The sequence below is a fragment of the Rhipicephalus sanguineus genome, chromosome 11 (genome assembly GCF_013339695.2).
Source record: "Rhipicephalus sanguineus isolate Rsan-2018 chromosome 11, BIME_Rsan_1.4, whole genome shotgun sequence".
Taxonomy (NCBI): Eukaryota; Metazoa; Arthropoda; class Arachnida; order Ixodida; family Ixodidae; genus Rhipicephalus; species Rhipicephalus sanguineus.
The window spans coordinates 116,335,791-116,355,342 of NC_051186.1; the positions used below are offsets into that span (position 1 = coordinate 116,335,791).

The 19,552-nt window shown below is 45.3% G+C and overlaps 3 long non-coding RNA genes across 4 annotated transcripts in view; all 3 read left to right on the plus strand.

The window, feature by feature from the left end:
- The window catches only part of LOC119374383 (uncharacterized), a 239,275-nt gene that overhangs the window by 10,505 nt on the left and 209,218 nt on the right, over nt 1-19,552 (plus strand). The gene's annotated exons all lie outside the window — the stretch shown is intronic.
- Nucleotides 3,398-10,049, plus strand: LOC119374380 (uncharacterized). Its single transcript, XR_005180148.2, has 3 exons — nt 3,398-3,645; nt 3,716-3,809; nt 9,874-10,049. It is a non-coding gene; the product is annotated as an uncharacterized LOC119374380 (long non-coding RNA).
- LOC125760355 (uncharacterized) overlaps nt 18,716-19,552 on the plus strand; it is a 43,748-nt gene continuing 42,911 nt past the window's right edge. For both annotated transcript variants that reach the window (XR_007417915.1, XR_007417914.1), the window contains exon 1: nt 18,716-18,939. This is a non-coding gene — a long non-coding RNA (uncharacterized LOC125760355). The remainder of the gene's footprint in view (nt 18,940-19,552) is intronic.

The following is a 19,552-nucleotide window of genomic DNA, read 5'->3' on the forward strand; positions in this document are numbered from 1 at the left end:
GAAAGGCTGGTTTGACAAAGCTCCTCTCCTAAGCCGCACCAGTGCAAGCCTTCATTAAGAGTAGTTGAGCTTTCAATAAAGCCATAGTGCGTACAGATGATCGGACGTCTGACATGGTATTCGGCATCAGACAGGCAAGAAAACAATAGCCGAGCAGCACGAATGAAACTTTTGCTAACAGTATACTGTATGCGACGAGCTTCAAGGAGTAACCATTTCATAGAACGCGCCATGTTTTGTTATTTCAGAAAAAATCCAAGCGGAAGAGACTTGTTTTCCTAGATGAATGTCGAATGTCGTCATTGAAATTGTTGAAAAATGCCGTTATTCCTCAGAGCACAGTGCTGGCCAACAAGCGGGCTGGATGCTAATGGCAGCTGATGACAAAATTGTAGTAGTGTGGCGCCTTGAAGTGATTGCGCAGGGTAAACAGCAATAGTGCACCTTGTCGCTCTTGACAGAAGCTATGCTGGCCATGCTTATGCATACCATACCTATGTTCGTGCGTTTGTATGTGTGCGTGTGTATATATACACAGGCAAAATCGAAAAACTTCGAGGAGGGCCTACCCCCCAATGCTACGCCAGTGCACATACTATACGACAGATGTCTTGTCGAAAGTCGTGTTCATGTTGCACATGTTCACAAGCATGCTGGATCTTTAGAGCCACTTAGTGAGCCATCATCTAGTGTAACGGCGAATCACTGAACACATCAAAGTTTCACTGCACCCCCATGGAAAAGGAGTTGCTCTCAAACGAGTTCATTTTTTTAGCTGTGAACCAAACCCTATAGCTAGGGCTCCGTGTTTTCAGCTTTATCCGAAAAAAATTCGATAAAATTCGTTGATAAAATTTTTAACAATTCGGATTTATTTGATAAACTCTGATTTCAAGGGCCAATATGACCTCGTGCTGTTCTTTATCGAAAGGGCAAGTTATAAGCGCTCATTGATACATCTTCTGGTATGACCTATTTATAGATTACCACGCCTAGCTGTATTAGGCGATGTAGCTGTATGGTGCTCCGACTCAGCTTCCTACATGCAGAAGCTTCACAAGGTCTTGCAACTTTCGAACCCCAAATTCAAGGCGCTTCAATTCAAAGATCCACGCCACCTACTTAACAACGCTCTGGAGGATGGAATCAGGACGAGCTCGTTCAACGTAGTTCACGATTTTGTAGTGCCCTTTCCTGCCCTGTTGAGGTCGTCGCGGGAGCTGCGCCATACGTTTGGTCTTGTGTGCTTGGCCATGGGCATTCCCATCAAGTCGCTGAAAACCGTATGTTCGCTGAGGTGGTTCTCTTTTTATGAAGCTGTAGAAGATACTTCGGACAACTGGCGCGCCATTTCGTCTTTCTTGAGAAGCGACGAAGCCAAGGGAACGAAGTGTGAGAAGCAGAGTCTTATTTCATCACCTGAAGCTGTGCACGACTTGCTCGTTAAGGTGAGGTTTCTGAAGACCAATTCGTGTGCCGTGCTCTCAATCGTCAAGGAACTTGAGGCAGAGAGTACCCTGGTACACCAACTTTATCCCGTACTGGGGGTTCGTTTGCACGCACTCATCAGTCAATGGCTTGATCCAACCGAGGTCTTCGCATGGGATGTCACAGGTCTGTTGGACTTCCTTGACGAGACTGACCGCTTAATGACTGTTGCAGACTTTCACGGATACTACGCTGCTGTCGCCGAAGGGTGGAGACAGACATCTGAGAGGAACCTGTGCGATCAACTACATTACAACAAAGAATCGTTTTGGTACTGTGTTCAAATTGTGAATACAAATGTGAAGCATGAGCTGCCCTGCGCGCTCGAAACCTGTGCGCCTATTTTTTAATTGGTGCTCCTTGAAACTGACGACATGAGCCAGCTCTTGAGTGATTTTGCGAACTATCAGTGCTATGAAATATGTAACATTGTTGAACCCCTGTCGTTTTGGAGACTTCACAATTTCCAGTGGCCAGTGCTTTCCCGCTGTGCGTTGTGTCTTCTGGCGCTTCCTGTTTCTAGTGCTAACGTTGAAAGGGCATTTTTAAAGCTCAGAGTCAAGTGAAAGGAGCGCGCTTCGATCACTGACAGCAACCTCACAAAGTATGCTTGCGTGTTTTACAATAAGCTTTAAGCATAAGGTTGTTATACGCACAAATACAGGTATTTTGTGTTCAAGTATTTCGCTTGTGCGTATATGTTTGTGTGCATTCAAACCTTCTAGAAAAAAAGATGTCCTTCATGTGTTTTGATGTTTTAGTATTCAGATATGAATAGATTTAAGATTTTGAGGTTTCGAGAATAATACAAATCTCCGAATATCGGAGAATTGGAGATTTACGAGAAATAAACGCTGTTAAACGCCAAACCTCCGTCAAAAATATAAACTCCGATAAACACCCGCCGATTTTTAAGAAAAATAAACACCGAAAACACCAAGCTCTACAAGATATTCACTTAAGAGGGTGTTGAGGCGAGCTCGTTGGCACGGAATAATTAGAATGCAGCGCTAAAAACACAAACACACGGGGCGAAACGAGGACGGGCACTGGGAACGAGGACAGCGCCCGTGCTCGTTCTCGCCCCTTGTGTTTGTGTTCTTTAAGCGCTGCATTCTAAAAGATATTCACAGTGAACATCAACACACATTCACACCACACATTTCACGATGGACGAGCCAGGCCAACGCTATGGCTGAATATCACAAAAGCAAATCCTAATCCACATTTGCACTTTCTGTATACACACACACAAACACGAATCACATTTGCGGCTTCTCAGACGTGCGCTTTTCGTGTGACGCTCACGGGAAATACACACACACACGCACGCACGCTCCATTCATTCATAACTTCGGGCTAAGCACGAGGATCGTGCTGCACGAACACAACACAAACACGCATGACATTTGCGGCTTCGCAGACGTTGCATTTTGGTTTGATGCTTGCTGCTGCGTTCGATTTAGGAATGCAGGTGGTGCTCTTGGGGAATCACGCGCAACATACACAGCCACCATTCTTTCGGAACTTCGGGCTAAGCACGGGGATTATGCTGCACAAATACAACAACGGCGTACCGTACGAAGACAGCTGTAACAATCATCGTACAATCGCGTATGCAACGACTACGAACAGCTGTTGCCCCGTCAACATAGTGCTGTCCTTAAAGTGACGGTGGTGACGGGCCTCCTCACCTAGTTTTATAATTACTTCGGTTACTTGTGCCTATAAATTACAAACCACTCGTGCTATTCGCTCCTGTTGAAGAAAAGTTAACAGTATAATGATGATTTAAACAACAACATTAAAAACAATTTGTCATGTTTGCGGCTGTTACTTTTAACAAGCGGTAGGTAGCGCTGCGCTTCTTCCCTTTTTTTTTCCCGCGCCCCATGGAGAAAAAAAAAAATGGCTCCACACTTGTGTGTTTCTTCACGCAGCAACGTGATCGGCGTGTTTTCGATGATCTCGACGCTCAGCAAGATCCATTGTGCAGTGTTAAGTTCAGAAATGTTTTCCTCATCGTATGCAGCAGTGAATTCTCTTGTGCGCTTCGTCGTTTCCGCCCGCTGGATATCGACGATTTTGACAAAGAACTCTACGAAGTCTTGCGGGCTGGCGAGGAAAACGGCTGCACCCACTTACTGCACATGAGCCGTGAATATTGCAGCATTACTTCACTTGTTTGTAAGCACCCCGTTAAGACAAAATTGTCCGCCGACTGCAGAAACTGAGGAAGGGATGGAGGAGGCGTGAGTCGAACAACCGACGTGTGCAGCGGAAACTCGGCGATGCTCAACTGGGACCGGGATCACGAAAAAGTGAGCTACGCCTGTATGCTTTCTTCTTTAATGTAACGGAAAGCTTCATTGTGCGTTTTCGTTCCGAGTGGAGTGAGCCTTGGCGATACGCATAATGAAAATAAAGTAAAATGGTGTGCTGAAGAGATATCCGAGTTCGTAAGCATCATTCAGCAGCATTGCGAGATGCTTTCGCAATTAACCCCGCATTTTTTAGTCTTCTAATGATCGACAGCAGCATGTTCTCGTATCTTTCCTTTTTCTTTTTTTAGAGGAGCAGATAAGTTGTGCAACAATTCTGCTATGATACACACCCAACGAGCGTTCGGCTCCGCGCGCTACAACCCGCTGGTCACTTCACTGAAGCAGTACGAACAGCCTGTTGCGTGCACTTTGTTTATTTACATTTCTGAGACTATGCTGATAATTGTATCATACCGTCACGTTTTTACCATTGCACATGTGAGGGTTTCACTCATTCACGCCATGATTATGTAAAGTGAAAGCTAATTCATTGCAATGATAAGGCCTGTCTTGAAGGCATGATTTCGATGCTGCATGTCAGCCTCTGGCACGATTGTAGGCTTTTGCACCTTCCTAGATCAAGTGCGTTACTAGGACAGTGACCTTGAAGTGCAGGTTAAACGCCTAACGAGATTATGCCAGAATTGATCAATTCCTTTGCCTCTCGAAATGAATGCACCAGCTATAGTTGCATTTGTTTGCACTATGAGGGAGTATCGCACTGCTTCTGCAACGTTGTGACTAGCTCAGTACCTTTGTTTTGTGTCATTTTGAGGTAATGGTCATAGTGAATAAATTTTCCTTTCCTGCTAAGTTTTTCTTATCCTGTTTTGTGTTGAGAGGCTTTCACGCAGTGTCAATTCTTGCGGCAGTTGCTTAATTTTCATTTTACAGTTGCCTCCGATTAACTTATGCCTGGGTGGTGCTCTGAAAAAGTCCTGCCCTGATGCCTTGAAGCGTAGTTTTGACGCGCAAGTAGGCCAGCTCGAAAAGGCCGATTACCCTAATACATTGCTCTCTGCTGTCGCCGAAAGGCTACTGAAGCAGGTTCGGCAAGGAGACGATTGCAAAGAGCATGGAAACACCAACGAAAAGCGCTTCGTTGGTGTTTTCTTCGTTTTATTTTTATTTGCACCTCATTTAAATGTGATTCACACCAATTGTGCCTTGGAACTGACTGCTGCTTTGGTATCTTATGTTCGTCTCTTCAGCAGAGCTGAACTTTGTCGCAGAAATTCCATTCCCTACTGAGCGCACGACATCCGTGGGTCGTATTTCAGCCGCGTTTCTTAGATGCATGCGGCATAAGCATTGTGAATGGTGAGTGTACCGCTTCCTTGTCATAATTTACATGAAGAGCCTGTACAACGAAAAGTGAAAGCAGCAAAAATCTAAAACGACAGTGCTGCTTTGCAGTACTTTGCTCAAGGCATCACATGAAGCGTGGATGGTGAGAGAGCATGTGGGGGTATCTCATTGATTGCATGCCTTTTAAAAAGGTTCTAGCTTGAAATGAAGGCAAGGAGACAATATTACTGCTCCTCCGAGGGTGGCCGACATGGTGAAAGAAAGACGTTGAAGCGAGGTTGTTTGTGCTTCTGCATCTGAGGCTTCCACCTGTGAATGTAAGGCTCAGTAATTTTGAAGCACTTTCATTTGTTGGTTTACTAATTGACTAGGAAGTTATCATATGCCTCCGTCTTCAAGAAATGTGCTTGCTTTTTAGTGATTAGAATAGTGATTTAGAACTGCCAAGCAAAATGAAGTTGTCTTCGATAACGCTTGTCCTCATGTTTCTGATGCGAAAACATGCACATCCCTTGAGAAAGAAGGCATGAGACATAATTCGTAAACCAAGAAATTAAAGCACTTTAGAATAAATAATGATTAGCTACGCAGATGGAAGCTTCAGCTTACAAAGCAGTGGCACGCCCACTTCGACATCTTTCTTCCATCAACTCGGCCATCCTCGATAAACAATACTATAGTCTTCTTGCCACCGTTTCAAGCTAGAACCTTCTTAAAGCTACACAGTCAAACATTATTCCCTATGTGCTCTCTCACCATCCACGCTGCATGCGATGCCTTTATCACAGTAATCGTAGGGTGGCGCCATCCTTTGAGATATTCACCACTTTCTCTCCATTAATTATACAGGCTATCCGTGTAAAGTATGACAAAGACACAGTATACTCGTCATTCTCAATGCTTGCTACATGGTTCCAAGGGATGCGGCCTAAAGATAACCCATGGATGCTGCGTGCTCATGCTCAGTTGGGGATGCGATCCCCAAAACAATTCATCACTGCCGAAGAACAGAGCGTGAGATACCTAAGCAGCAGTCGACTGTGATGCACAATTGCGAAAGTCACAATTAAGCGAGCTGCGTATAAAAATAGAAGTGTGTCGCCAGTGTTTAGGTACTTATATTATATAATTATATATTTCAAAGTGAACCATCTGAAACTTTGTTGGCGGCACTTCAAAAAGCCGAAGCATGTAAAAACGTGAAAAACACAAAGCAGCATAAGATCTTAGCACCCAAGTGGCTACCGCCTCTTTCCATGGTCCCAAAGAAGTGTGCGGCACAGTGAAGTGGACTTATGGTCCAGCGTCCAGGGACACGGTGGACGCTCAATATAAAACTAGCTTATCTTGCCTAAAACAAATCACTTCGATTAAACTATCACAAATGAATCTTGCTGGTTATACCCTTTCAAATGAGTGCAAGCATGCATTTTTACTTGGATGGCTTCACCAATCTGCATGTGCCTGAACATGAGTCATTCCACACATTTTTGAGGCCCGTGTACTTAGATTTAGGTGCACGTTGAAGAACGCTCAGGTGGTCAAAATTTCCGGAGCCCTCCACTACGGCATCTCTCGTAATCATATTGTGGTTTTGGGACGTTAAACACCATCAATTATTCCACACATTTTTGTATGTCTACGCTTCTTTGTCTTCAAAACTATTGTGTCGTCAGCCTCTATACTTTTTTGACACACTTACTGCCGACTGTCCAGCCATGTGATGTAGTTCTATTGTGTTTATAGACTTTGTTGAATTTTAAAAAAATTGTCGTAATAGACGCAGAATTGCCGCATTGCTTCACCACAAAGCACATTGTGAGGAGAGTAGTGGATCCTAAAGGGAGCGAATAAGAAAGTGCCATTGCTTTTCTAGCAAATAGCCGAGATCTGAAGGGCCCCTAAACCACCCAGACGTCCAAATTTAGTTGTGGTGGGGAAGTTGTGCACGAGTCTACAACGAACACATAGCCGTAAAAATTTTTCTAAACGATGCTGTAGTAGCAGAGTTAGACGTGTTTGATGATCGAAACGCGGCTACCGATCCTTTCGCTCTTTCCTTCGCCACCCTCCGCTCGTCGGCTGGTCTCCTCTCCCAAAGCCGCTTTGCCCTCCTCGCCGAACACCCCTTCCAGTCTCACTTGACATACCATCATAGCTGACGCACTCTTCAAAACAGCATGCACTTCCAGTCCGTTGCCCCGACCGCGACTCCATCAGCTCCGTGCTTCTCGGCTAACTGCTGTTGTTGCCGTGCCGGCCCGTGCTCCTACGAATCATGCCGGTATGGACCCTGTGTTGCGCGCGCACGCCTTCAAGGGATCGCCAACGTGGTAGAAAACCGAAGCCAAACTCCTGCAGCAGGCGTGGGTCGTAATGGTAGTCTTCAGCAGCGAAGTGGCGCCCACAAACACGTACAACACTGTTGCGCTTTGATTGTGCTGTAACTCCGATGCGCTCAAGCCAGGCATTTCGCAAGGTGACATCACGAGGTAACACGTGTCGCATCTTTTCGTTTTTCCAGTCGGCGCTTTTGCAGCCAAGCGCCGCACACCAATGCGTGAAAGCCATCGCAAAACACTGTCGGATTCAGTCCGCGCAGCTTATCAGCCCGCTAGGCGTGACTGTGCCTGTACGCTAGCGATTTGGCAGTTGCATTACTGGCTGCAGTTGCCGATTCGCAAGCGCGCGCACGCGGGCAACACGACGGAAGGAACAGCAAAGCGCGGGCAGCTGCTTGCAGACTAACCGGAAGTCGTAGGTTCTTGTTCGACCAATCACAGCATCGCCTGCATAGCGCATCACAGATTGAACACACGACGTCACACACGTCACTAGGCGAACCGGAAGGGCCCGGAGAGGTGAAGAAATTGTTTCTTGGGAATTTGTGGTGCACCCGCGGCTTGTAGCGCTGCCGTGTGTGGCATCGTTGACCATGACGGCATTCTGCACACGATGCGCGTGTTTACTTGAAACGTTTGAAAAAATATCGGAGGGTGGTTTAGGGGCCCTTTAAAGGGGTACTGACACAAAATTTCGCGGCCGAGATAGGCTGCTGGATCGATTCCCGTGTACGTGCGTGTACCATCTGCAAAATATCGACAGCGAATAAAGCTTGGAAGGTATTTTACATGAATTTTGAAATTCGCGAGCGCGATCCAGCAATATAGGCCGCACCTAGTGCATTGACACCCTCGGAGGTGACCCGAGGTGACCCCCCTACTTCCCCTACGTAACCGTTGCAGCCGGTACAAGTTACCATGACGTCGTAGCCGCCATTTCTGTTTTGACGCGCTTCCCGACGAATCGCTCCTCGCCAGCGGGTCAAACCTGAAGTGATTCGCCACGTCGCAAATTCCTTCGATCCCCGCCGCAAGAAAATCGTCGCCATCAGACGATGATGAGCCCGACGACGACAGACCGCGCGGAAATGCGCCAGCGTTCTGTGTGCTCACGTGACCGAGCGTTTCACTCGCTAGGTGGTGATAGTTGCACCCGGCGGCTTGTCGTTTTTGGAGCTCTGTCAAACCGAAACTGAGGCTGTGTCGGTAATGAGGAGCTTGTAATTAATTATCTGTCGCGCGCTGCAGCGAACGATGTACCGTGTTATGATTAACAGGCCCCCAGCAACACACTGCAGCAAAAAAACGCGGGGCGAAAATTTTTGTGTCAGGACTCCTTTAAGGCGTTCAGTGTAGTATTGTATTGTTGAGAGATTTCCCAGCAATGTATGTTTTGCCCACCTCAGCAACATTCAAATCACTGCTAAGGACAAAAACGGACAGATGTTCAGCAGAGTGTGCACAGTAAATGTGCCTTTACATTTATCTTGTGCTGGTGCAATAGTTACAGACAATATTTCACCTAACAAACACCAACAATTAAAAAAAAAGTGCTTAACCACAACTCAATGAAACCGACAACATATGGTTTGCCATCATCTGGTGTTCGTTGGGTGCTTGGTTGCGTGGTTGCGCATCCAAGTCTACTTTCTTGTTTTATAGCGATACTTGCAAACATTAGCAAGGCTTTTGCTGCCTCGAAGTTTGCAATGGTGAATGCTAATGCATTAAGTGGTAGGTCTACAGTGTTTGTTAATTCAGCAAGAATATTGTTACACTGCTGTAATACGCATCTGCCGCAGCTTTTTGGTAATGTTTGGCTTTTATGGCTGTAGCATTTTCATTTAACAGTGCATATGGTTGGCATCTATGGGTCATCGGGGGTCATTGGGCTCACCAATCCTGGTTAGGCATTCCAGAGTGCATAGCACCAACTGTAGAAAGCCTAGCATCTTTTTGATTTCTAGGTCTGTAGTGTGCTTCGCCAATAATCGATGTACATACCTGTTTCTTAAGTTCATGCATATAATTGAACCTTTTCACTGATCAAACCATGCACTGCCGTGTACTTGCATTTCAGCCGACAGCACCAAAATGCAATAGCCTATGCACTTTCTGTGCCGAGACACCTTGAAACAGACAAAATGCCCCTTGGTACATTAATAATGTGCAGCCCTTGTGTGTTGTGAGTGACCTATATAATTTCCTGGTTTACATTTTAATGTTTGTTGAGAATGCCACCGAGCAAGGACAGACTGCAGTGGTGGGGAAATGAGGGGTTGTTACCTGTAATATAATTTGGGATTATTTGACACCCGTGCCCTCCCACTCAATTGGTATGATGTACCTTTTATGTGCATATTTTTTTTTTCGTCGAAGATAAGACTTGTGCTTGCTTCTTATATTCGCAGACACCTTTACCTCGAGGCGAAAAAGTGTCCCCTGCAGGACCTCCAGAAGAAACACCAGTCCCCGCAACGGTACCTTGCACAAGAATGTGCCAACCTGCACTATTAATCCAGCTAGGTTTTCATGGACATTTTCATTAATTTTATTGCCCTTGAAGTTATTAAAGTGCTAATTTGTTTTAAAAATGAGTACGTGTCAACTTCACTTAAGAGGTTCCATGTAAATGTGCATGGGAAAGTGTGCAGATGTGTGCATTTTTAAAATCCAGTTGCTACCCTCAGCCCTGCATAGATAAACTTATTGCTAGTGAAGCTGCAAGAAATTTCTTTTCATTTGTTTTGCTCTATTACGTCCAAATACAGTACTTAGAACATCTTTTTTTTTTAGTTATTGATCCTGAGGCCATTGACTACCTCAGTGTAGCTTGAGGCATTAAGGGTCTGTTGCAAAATCATTAAGTTTGTTAGTAAATTACCCTTAGTTGTCAGCTGCAGTGCTGTCACTCCAGATTTCTTAGTACGCAGTGTTAATTTATCAGGATTGGACTGGTTTGTCCGATTTCAAAAGCTCATATTTGCATTGCCTACCACAAAAGAATAAATTATTTATTAGTAAAAAGTAAGACAAACTTGCAAAGCTTCCGCTTGCCCTGCCGAGGAACTGAATTTTATTACTGCGTACTACATGAACAGGTTACGATCTTGGAGTAGTTAAGGGCCACAAGGCTCTAGCACCCTAAATGCGACTGGACCATGCAACAGACAACTGGATGACGTGACACAGAACTGGATAATGTGACAGGCAACTGGACAGCACGACAGATTAGTGGACCACGCGACAGACAACTGGACTGCACGACATACCAGAGGACAGACAATAGACTACAGGACGGACAATAGACTATAGAACAGACAATTCACTACAGGACAGACAATTCACTACAGGACAGACAATTCACTACAGGACAGACAATTCACTACAGGACAGACAATTCGCTACGGGACAGACAATTCACTACAGGACAGACAATAGACTACAGCGTCCCAAAATACGAAAGACAACAGAATTTCTGTCGTACTATTCTGTTGTGATTTTCGACTGGGTAAGGCTTGACCTATAGATCGTTCTCCCTGCAGATTGCGAACAGTCTGGCAATTTTCACCCATTTGCTATTTCCATGCAGATCACTTGATACACTAAGCGGATCACAAGCTCATTGCCTCAATAAGGAATAAGAGCACAGGCTATTTTAAAAGCACAACTTTTAAATGTCACTTGTAAGCAGTTAAATTCGTAAGCTGCAGACTTTACACGTTCGACCTTGTCACTTCTCACGCAGTTTACTTCTCCTTAAGTGTCCGATCAGCATCGCTGTGTGAGAATAATACAAGCATCCACTGTTGGGAAACGATGTTTGAGTTAAGAAGGTGCTCACATTAAGTGGTGTTTACCTTATCATCTCTATAAAACCCACCCATGCAACCAGCCATTAGGCACTTTTCTGCCCTCGAAACTCTAAGAACTAAGTCCATCCAGGTGAGGCTGCCATGCGTGCTTCCAGGCCATTTCGAGGTCGGCTGGATGACGACACTCCTACCATTACAAAGTACCTGTACATTTAGGGAGCACAAGTCTTTCTTATTTTTGTACAGGTGCTCCAAGTCATAAGGAGGCTTGATTTTCCAGGGCGCGCATTCGATGCGCCACAAGACCTTACGAAAGTCTGAGATCTGCAAAGAGGCCAAAAAATTATATATTCCAAAAACCATCATTGAAAGCACTGTTAGTACATATTTGGCAGTAACACAAGGCTATCACTAAGTGAAAGCTGTCAAATAGCCTGTATTCACTCTTAAACAAACTGAAGCCCCATGTAAGCTTTACACACTGCAATACATATGTTCTTGGTAAACTATAGTGCTGACAGGGCGGTAATCTTCTATACAACTAATTTTGCAAAATAAAGGGAATTTCTCAAAAAGTGCTACATTGCTCCTGGAGAATAAATTCTAGTCAAATATTTTCTCTCAACGATCAAGCATGGTGAAAAGAAAGGCTCCTATTAACAATCAGATAAAAGCCCGCCTCAGCCAGATCATAAAAACTGCTCATGTACTTGCCCATATTGCAATATAGGTATTTTGGCCATTTATATGTATATATAAAGTGTATTTAGTGCATTTTCTATGGTGGAACGTAACATGATGTAACATTACAATTGTTGGGTCGAAAATTTACAAAAGTTATAGCACTACATGAATAGCAACAAAAATAGTTGGGCAAGTTCAATTCACCTTAGGCCGAACCATTAGCAGCCGTCGGCGTCATCATGAACGGAACGTGCTCTGCGACAAACAGGCAAAAGACGTCTGTGGACTGGAAGCTGCCGTTGACGTAGAAATACAAGGCTAGCAAGACGTGTACGTCCACTGGTAAGGCGTGGGACCTCGCCGTGGGCTGCTGTAGTCAAGGCTCGAGTGAGTGCTGTGTAAAACGAAAGGACATATTGGGTGCTATGCAGGATGGCCCGAGCTTCTCGGGCACACGAGTTTGCTCCGTGCTTGCATTACGGCAGTCATGACAGGAAGACAGTGCGGAGCACGCGATAGCAGCGTTGATAAAAACGGCTACAAGAACGAGCATGGCGTCACGTACGCATGTGCGGCATTTGCGACGGTTTTCAAAAGAACACCGCGTGCGAACGCGTCAGCGCCGCCACTCAGTCAACATTTTGACAGTGCAGCGACGCCAGCGTGATTGTCGCGCTATCTTTTCGCCAACTGATCATCGCGCCTCCAACGGGCGTGTTCGTGGGCGTTTGTCCTCTTTCGGAAAACTCTTTCGTTCCACCTGCAGCATGGAAATTTGCACTCTCGAAGGCAATAAGGGCGCACATGCGGCACTTTGGTGCAGCTCGTTTCGCTTCTCTGGAACATTACAGATAAAGAAACGGACAGGTTACTGCTATGCTTACATTACACGTCTGAAGATTTTTCTGTAGTAGCGAATCGGTAGAAACAATGCCTCCACAAACAAGTAAATAGTAAACAAGTAAATAGTTCTCGCCGAAAATCCCACCAGGGGCGCTAGCTTCATAGCTGTGAGTGGTACGTCGTGACAACGGTAAAAGTGAATGCGAGACATCGTACCCACGTGATAATATAACCTTTAGTTCTTCGTGGGTGTGTGCATAGTCTGTGCGATTAGGGTCATAGATGAATCGTGCCGCTCGCTGGCGTTGCTTCGTGAGCACTGTTCCTCGGCAAGAGGAAACGCGGTGGGCGGACCCGCTCTTTGCCGCGGGCGTCTGTCAATCAAACTGATTGACCTGCGAACTCGGGCACAAACTCGTTGATTCTGAAAAGGCCCCAGTTCTACTCGTAACTGTCAGTGCTCGTCAAGTGTTTTATGCGGTGGACGCTACTCAGCAGCTTCTTTGTATATAAAATAATTTGGTCAGCTTGCACTACTTGTGCAAGGCTGGAGCCGTCGGAGGAACTTGTGGTCACCTAGCTTCTTCCAGCTTTTTACGTGGCTCGTCTACTCAGTATGCTTGGTCTGCTTCGGAGTAATGACCGTGTCAGTTCGGTCTCAGTATTGGTGCTAATGATTAGGAAGGTCTTAACTAACATGATATTTAATAGCCCTTTCTTAATTGCGAATGTTTTAATTACCACGACATTAATTACCCAGGTTTAATTCGCAAGGTCCTGAATAGCAGAGAGGTAATTAGCATAATACTAATTAGCACGATCGTAATTAACGCGACTTCAGTGAGTAAGGTCTTCATTATCTTGGTTTTAAGTACACGCTCCTAATTAGCGTCGTGTTAGTTAGCACTAATTGTTGACGTTTTAATTACAGCGGCATTAATAACTCAAGTTTATTTCGCAAGGTCCTGAATAGTACAGAGGTAATTAGCATAATTCTAATGAGCACGATCCTAATTTACACGCTCCTAATTAGCGTCGTGTTAGTTAACATTATTTTATAGTATTTTAATTGCCATGGCAATAATTACTCAGGTTTAATTCGCAAGGTCCTGAATAGTACATATGTAATTAGCACGTTCGTAATTAGCACGGGCCTAATTAACACGATTTCGGTGAGTAAGGACTTGATTATCTTGGATTTATTTACATGATCCTAATTAGCGTCGTGTTAGCATGATCTTAATTACCTTGTTCCTAGCTTTACACGACTTCATTAGCGTGATCTTAGTAAGACGTGGCTTAGTTAGCTCAGCCTTCGCATGATTTGGCCTAATCAGCTTCGTCATAGCACATCCTGACTTAGCTAGGTATACCGCCCAGCCAATTAGCTAATCAGCCGGGCGCACCTGCTCTGGGAGCGAGCAGACGATGAAGAAGAGAACGACGAGGGCGCGCGCCGGCCGAGCAACGCGCTAGAATGTAGAGGCCGACCATGCTGATTATACACGTGGCCTCGGTCATTCGCTCTAGCCGCCGTGTTATAAGGCGCTCGGTCGGAACTAATCTCAGAGGACACGGTGCTGATTATCCTAAAGGATACTAAGTGCAAGTTTTAAACGCTTGAAAATGAATTCAAACGGCCCGCGCACACATAAAAAAGTATAGTTAGTAGAGCTTTCTGTCACTTTTCTTGCATGGGTGCACTTCTGCACTCAGTGGAATGACAAACAAATGAAAGAAGTTTGACGACACCACCCAACCTTCTGGAACGCCCTTGACGTGACGCCGCGTTCCATCGTAACCAATGGAACGGAGCGCTCACTGAGGGATGGATTTCACCTTCTCGTACTATTAGCTCGTTCAAAAGGGGGTGTCGCCAGAGCTCGGAAAGATCCCGAGTTTCGCCAAACTCGGGCCATCCTGCATAGCACACATTGACTCGAAAACCTAGTTAGGAAGTGCTGGTCTACGACTTTATCCAAGGCAAGCCATCGGTGAAAAGCTTGTTCTTTCCGGAGGGAAGCTTGACGTTCACGTGCTCTCGCTGCCAGGTACAACTCCAAGTTTTCACCGGAGAACAGTCAAGGTATGCTGCCAAAGGAGCCACATTTACAGCACAATGGACCGGCGCGCGATTTCCGTTCGACACGTTAAGACGTTCGTATTACAAATACCGCAAGAAGCAGAAGTAATGGGTTCAAAACCAAACGGCAAGGCCACTGGCAAACTTTAAAGCCGGCGTAAAGCACCCTTGCAACTGCACAGGGCTAAACACAGTCATCAACGCTGTCTTTTATTCTGCTGTCACGCGAGCGCAGCCTCTTCACAAGTTTTGGAAATGTCAGCACAGCACCACTATTAACCACTCATATTGTTTCACTGCCAAGCACTGCGTTTTCCTGCACTGCTCACAAGAAAATAGAAGCGCACGGGCTAACCAGTGGCGAAGGAAGAATTCAACACAGAGCGTACTTCTTGCGTTGCCGTACTTATTCGGAATCACTCAAGTAACGTGCCAAAATGCTGTCAATTCGAAATGGCGCTCTGCACCAGCTGATAGACTGGAAAGCTAAGCAAACGAACTGTTACCGGCACTCAAACACACGTCGCAGGCTCCTCGAGTGCTAGTTACCGTCGTTACACAGCCGCCAATCCCCGCTTCATAAACACAACGAGGTGCACGCTTCGCTGTGCTTCACCGCACACCAAGAGACACTGCCGTTGGTTTTCACATGACTTGCACGCGCCGAAAAAGCCACGGTATTTGCAACACATTCAGTGAAAGTCCCAAGGAGGTCATTGGAGAAGCGCTTGTGAAAATAGGCACCAACACAGACTGTTTACGACTCCATGTTACTTTCGCGATCTGCAAAGCAGGGGCAAACGCTAAAGAGCTCACAAAAAGGTACTGCGTGTTTTTCACGGCGAGATAAAAATGCCTCTTCTGTGCAAGGGAGAAGGTATGACAAAAACGACAGGGGTGCGCGATGAAAGAAGCGAGTTTGTCAACGACAGAAGGTGACCTGATGTTGAGAATACCGCTTGCCAACCAAGGACAAGCAGCTCCCGACCTCGTAGCCGTCGATGTTGACAGTCTTCTACGGAAGCTTTTTGTAGAAGGAACTCACTGGTACAACTTGTACTCATTCGGTTCACTCGCCAGCGCTTTTTTGTTCCTTCCTCTCGCATTATTGTTATCCATACGGAATGAAACAAAATACATACGGGAATTGTTTTTATGAATTAAGTGAATAATATAGGCAAGGACGTTTTGTTCTGGACTGGGCTCATCCAGCCATTTAAGGCACGGCATGCGCGAGCAAATTCAACCAGTTTCCAAAGTTCCTTCTTTATTTTGCATGAAAGAAGGCTACACGCTGCTGCTTGTGTGCTATCTGAGCTTTTTAACTGCTGTGTTCGTCGCCGTTAGCACCAATTACGGAAGTCTTGGATGCTTAGAGAGCGCACCTCTTTTCATTGTGTACTGTGGACAAAGACAGCTGAAGTACGCTTCCGCAGCAAAAAATATTGCGCGGTGTAAACGTGCAGAACCTAGATTTTATGCTACACCACACAGTCTTAAGGCAAGGTGTGCTTTTTAACTGATGCATCGCCGATTGATTACGAGTTTGTTTAATGTCGGAGCTATGCAAGTCAATACAACTCGAGCACTCATCTTACCTGCACTCGCAAATCCTCGCATAGCACAGGCTATTCAGGAAGCGTCATGGCCATTTTCTACCGAAGTGCTATCACCACCACCTTAGTTAGCCTCTCGGGAGCTTCCTTTATACAATGACGAATGTCCGGGCTGCTCACATAACACATGGCTCGTCACACGGTGAGGCACACGCACCTTACGAGTGATATCTTTGGTAACATATGTGAAAGTCAAGATTAGGCCCCTTTATGCAAAGTTTTTCACCCTTGTAAGGGCGGCATCCACTGCTTGTGTCTCTGGCAGTAGCAATTTAATTTAAATGAAAAATTCTTCAATAGGCAACGTGCCTGGAGGCAACGTTTCAAAAATAAAACTTGTCTTTGTCAGGGCAGCAACTGCAGTTACTGCCCTAAAAGTAAAAGTAGTAATGTCGAAACGTTGGCACCAGCGACTTTCTCTGTAAAAATACGAGGCGTGCAAACACGGGCACAAGAAAGAAGTCAGGACACCACAAATGCCGGCCAACAACTGAAGAGACGCACAACGGCGGAAAAGAAAAAAGATACGAAAACTTATCTGCGCATGCCCATGCAATAGGCGAACCTATCAATCCGGCACGCGCGGGGGTCTACGTTGAAGATAACTGTTAAGGCATTTGATGTCATCTTTATGCAAGTTAATCGACGGTTGGCTCACGCATGCGCTACCACTATTCTCGATATGCCATGCTTCAATCAGGCGCGCTTCACGAATTTCATGCATGTACAACACAGCACATTCATCGAATTTTCGCGTGCAGTTACAATCTCGACAATGTAGAGATAGATTAGGAGGTTTGCCTCCGGTTAGCGATCTGTTATTTCCCAATAATCTCTGGTTAATGCAGTGGCCCGTCTGTCCTACGTTAAAGCCGCCGCAGCTGAGTTAGACCTTATATACCACACTTGTACGGCAATCAGTGAATTTGTTGGTGTGTTTTACGAAACAAATAACGTCCGCTTCTTGTCTTTTGTGAAACGCGCCTGATTGAAGCATGGCATATCGAAAATAGCGGTAGCGCATGCGTGAGCCAACCGTCGATTACCTTCCATAAAGATGAAATCAAATGCTTTAACAGTTATCTTCAACGTAGACCCCCACGCGTGCCGGATTGATAGGTTCGCCTATTGCATGGGCGCGCAGGTAAGTTTTCGTATCTTCTTTCTTTTCCGCCGTTGTGCGTCTCTTCAGTTGTTAGTCGGCGTTTGTGGTGCCCTGACTTCTTTGTTGTGTCCGCGTTTGCATGCCCTATCTTTTTACAATGAATACTTACCAACTAGCACAGCTCTCTGTTATTCTAAGCGACATTCCCTCTTGAACACATTTGGACTTCATCTATGTCATTTTTTAAGGGAATGTCCTTGCTTCTACCGGCAACGATTAATTAAATGACCTCTCTACAAATACACGGCGCCTTTACCTATGCACCCTCATCGGAAAATACATTTAGTTGTATAAGCCGTTTAGCACTAATCCATAGTCAGAAAATCAAACGACCCCTTTTGAATTCGCCGAAGACGACTCGAAAAGGAAAGCCGTCTTTTTCTTCTCAGTGAATTATATTTATCCCCATCGAAGCCGCCCGAAAGATTTCTGCCCCTAACGCGTCTTTGCACTGCCTCTGTAATCCGCCCAGACCTGACGAAGTGACGAAGTCGCCTTCATAATCTAAACGCCAACCAAGACGTCATCATGGCGTCATGACGACGTTTCAAATGTTGGTGATCTGTTACGTTACACTGACCTATTATCTGACGTAATCGCTTGGTCAAGGTCATATGGTTAATGGCGAGACCTTGGAACGTCTTACGAGACATTGGTGAGAATTTTTTTGCAGTACCATACGGTCTCGCGGGCGCGAGCGCCAACAGAGTCACTTAATGACTTCGCCTCAGATTTTAGCGGACTTGTTCCGTGGACGCAAATGACATTTTCTTTTGTCAGCAAGAGCTGCAGTGACGTCTGAAATCGGACAGAAAGGTCTCTAGCTATCAACTTCTTCTAAATATCTTTTTGGAGAAGAAAACATCCCAATCTATTAAGAAACTATGACGCTCTAACCTGTCATGACATAGTTTCGCGTGTTTTCCAGCAGACCATACAAAAGAGCTGCAACGACACTGGTCCCTGGTTATTGTTACGGAACAATGAAATCAGATATAAATATACTATATGCAGTGCTAAGCGCATTCATTGTCTTTGATCGCATTTTGATGTGACCACCTTTTTGCGCATGAGTATGCCCCACATACGTAAATGGTCGGTTTCTGCAGGAACGAATAAGTCTTATACCTGAGAGTTCTTCAATATGTTACTACGAACCACTGCGTAAAGCAGAAAGTATGTCAAATCGTCGCCGCTTGAGCGTCGTTTGCTATATATTCCTTTTAACAAGCAGTATATGCCGAGCTATTGGTGTAAGACCAAAACAGTTGGTGAGTAGCTTCAATGCATTCTCTGTAATTAAGTACTAGTGGCCTATTCTTTTAGACTTTTTCGTTGAGTGTACCCAAACCAAAATGTTCGCTGTTTAGGATAACAATCCCATTATTCCTTGCGTGTATTTCTCGCATTAGGCACGCGTGCTCCGGTGTGGATATTCCTCCAAACTATTCTAAGATATATTCGCTTGGCGCTTCAGTCAGGGTAACATATACTAGCAACAAATTAAAATATGGCTGTTCGTCTCCAAATTTCGAGGGAATGCTGCAGAGAACAATGGTTTCGGTGCTCGGCTGTGGGCCCGAAGGTCGCTGGTTTGATCCCGGCCTCGACGGTCGCATTTTAATAGAAGCGAAATGTTAGAGGCCTGTGTACTTGTGAGGTCCGTGTGCGTTAAAGAACATCAGATGATCGAAATTTCCGCAGCGCTCCCCTACGGCCTGCCTCATCCTCATATCGTTGCTTTCGCACGTAAAATCACATATGTTATCAAATATTTTGAAGATAGTTATTACCACAGGCGTTTATATAATACATTGTTCAACTATCATTTAGAAGTTAAAACGACTAAGAGTTTCCGCAATAAAAGAGAAGAGTTCGGAGGAT